Here is a 3,219-nt window from a genome sequence, read left to right on the forward strand (position 1 = left end):
AGGAAAGGAGAGAGAGAGAGAGGGGGAAAAAAAAAATGCGGGGCGGCTGGAGCCAGGGTGCAGGGGGACTCCCTGTGCTGCAGACGTGCCCTGGCTAGCGGGGGGGAGAGAGAGAAGGGGGGCGGCCAGGGCTTCAGCAGGGCGCTCGCCACGCAGCCCCAACCGCTGCGCTGCCTGCTGGGAGGGCTCCGGTCGGCGGGGAGGGAAGGACGCGGGCCGCCCTGCTGGGCTTGCTACAGACCTGGCACCGGCTGGGGCAGACAGAGTGCACAGACCGCTCCCAGCAGGGCGCTCCCCTCCTCCACGCCACCGCCCCCTACAGGGCGGCCGGATCGGCAAACCAAAAAAAAAAAAAAAGGCCGTACCGCCCTAGGATTGGGCGGAATGCCGCCCCATAGAATCTGCCGCCCCAAGCACGAGCTTGCTCAGCTGGTGCCTGGAGCCAGCCCTGCATAGGACTGATTGTTTACATTAGAGAAGATATAAGAGGGGGTTATGAGTGAGGCTCACAAACTAATGATTCATACAGAGAAGGCAAACTGGTTGTTCCTATTTAATTTACCTTTTGTCATAAGACAAGACCAACATTCATTTGGCAAGATTTAAAACCACAACAAGGAAATACTTTTCTACAAACAATGTATACTGTGCTGTGTGTAGAACCCACTGCTTGAAAATATCACTGAGGCGAAGTGTTCAGTAGGATTCAAAATGGAATCAGGCACTTATGAGTAATTAGAATGTCCATGCTTATTAGATAATGGGTTTTTTAAAAAATAAATATATATAACCCTCATGTCAAACCATAAGTAAACCTCTACCTGGGCTGGAAAGAAACATCTATTGTCCCTATGGGTGCCCCACTTCATGTGTGTGTGCATGTGCCTCTGATCGGAGATTGTGGTAGCAGTGCCTGTTTGATCTGCACATGTGACCTAGCTAATCTCATGCCCTGTACCGAGGGTATATAAGGCTGTGTCGGACTAACCACTCGGTTACTTTTCAACCAACTTGGCCTGAGATGGAGCATATTGCAGTGCCCGCATGTCTAAATGACAAAGTTCAGTCAATGCAAGTGACGTTAGCGTATAGGAACCAAATGTAGAATGTCACTCGTGTGCATCTCCACTGGGGTGCTTGCATCAGTGCTACGTGTCCTCACCATGAGTGGTTGCAACATAAAATGTGGTGCACGGCAGGCAGATATCCCATTGTGTCCTGTGATGCTATCTGGCTCAATGCCTTGTGGGACATTTTTGTACTGCTTTGTGGGATGCCCCTGGTTCACCCAGGGGCTTCTGGAAGTTAGGGGTGAAATTCCCACCATGCCACTTGGTTCATCCCATAATGCCTATTCTGTCCCATAATTTTATGCCATTTTTTAAAACTCCCACAGTCCTGAGCACCACTTTTTGGTCTCTGTAGCTCAGTGCAATTTTCATGGGTGTTGCTAATACAGATGCATGATTCTCCTGTATTTGCACAACTGAAGCAAGTACTATTACAATGGGATGGAGATGATGGGGAGACGTTTCAGCACAATAACTGGATAGTAATATGACAAAAAATGCCAGGTTGCTCCTGCCATTCATGGAGCTGCTCCATAGTCGATTGTTGCTTCTGGCCCTGAGAAACCAGCATTGATTGGTGGGATATCATAGTCGTGCAGGTTTGGGAATAACAAGCAGTAGCTTCAGAATTTTTGCATGCAAAAGGTGAATTGCTGGATCTGTGTGGTGAGCTTGCCCCCAGCTCAAGGACACCAAAATGAGAGTTGTATTGACAGTGGAGAAGTGAGTAGTGCTTGTGTTCTGGAAGCTTACAATGCTGGATTGCTACTGATCAGTGGGCAATCAGTTTGGAGTTGTCCTCCAAGTGTATACAGCCATTAATCATCTGCTACCTAGGATTGTGACTCTTGGTAATGTGCAGGAAATAATGCATGCGTTTGTAGCCACAGGGTTCCCTAACTGCAGTGGAGCAATAGATGGCGCACACATCCATATTCTGGAACCACCCCACCTTGTCACGGAGTACATCAAGCACTGCTGGATCACTCAGGACGCTTCACTGATGTAGAAGCTGGCCATGGCAGGTGGAGGGACCCAGGCTCCCCACACCTGCCCACGCAGCTCTCACGGACCTAAGGTGACCAGATGGCAAAATGTGAAAAATCGGGACAGGGCGAGGAGGATAATCGGTGCCTATATAAGAAAAAGACCAAATATTGGGACTGTCCCTATAAAATCAGGACATCTGGTCACCCTACATCGACCCGGCTCCAGCAGGGTGGGGGCCTCGGAGACGCAGCCTAGCCATGGTAAGAGCCATGCTGTGGGCAGTTGGGGGGGGGGGGGGGGGGGGGGGCCCCCCCCCCCCCCCGGGGGGGGGGGCCGGGGGGGGGGGGGGGGGGGGGGGGGGGAGTCGTAGACCCTCCACCTGCCCTGGGTGGGGAGTCCAGGGTGTGTGGACATGGGCGTGGGGAGAGCAGCTGCTCTCAGTGGGCCCCCTGCACCATGGGCAGGTGGTGGGTCCACTGCGGCTTTTCACAGCTGCCCGTGCAGCTCTTAGTAGGGCCAGGCTGTGGCTCTGTCACGAGTCACCAGGCGATGTTCTAGAACTACTCCATATGAAGCCAGTGAGGACGCTGGAGGAGCATGCCTCCTCTCGCTGAGCATACTGTCACCAGGGCAAGAAGCTTACACAGCTTCAACCTTCCTGGTTTGAATGACCTCGGAGCATTCAGCATCCCCTTCCACACCATGCACTTCCCACAGCGAGTCTGCCCGGGTGGGGCTCCCGGGGAAGCCAGAGGGCCCTGCACCCCAACTCTGCAGTCAGACGTGACTCTCAGCCAGCCAGTAAAACAGAAGGTTTATTATTCAACAGGAACACAGCGTAGAACAGAACTTGCTAACAAAATCAGTGACTTTCAACCAAGTCCATCTTGGGGAGTCCTGGACCAGATGCCCTGGATTTCCCCTCTTCCAGTCCCCCCAAGCAGACTGCCAGCTTAGAGTGACCCGACCTCAGACACCCCCATTGCTCCTCCTCCTTGTCTCGCTTCAGTCAGGCAAAGAGTCACCTGGTTGCATCCCCCTCCTGGGTCTCAGGTTATGAAGGGCACCAGTCATTGCATATGTACAGACAGCTGGAGCAGCCTCACCTACCCCAGAGGTCTCAGCGAAAGTCTCACACCCCTATTCCCACCACTGAGGT

Source organism: Terrapene carolina, unplaced genomic scaffold, assembly GCF_002925995.2.
Source record: "Terrapene carolina triunguis isolate 2854851 unplaced genomic scaffold, T_m_triunguis-2.0 Scaffold58, whole genome shotgun sequence".
Taxonomy (NCBI): domain Eukaryota; kingdom Metazoa; phylum Chordata; order Testudines; family Emydidae; genus Terrapene; species Terrapene triunguis.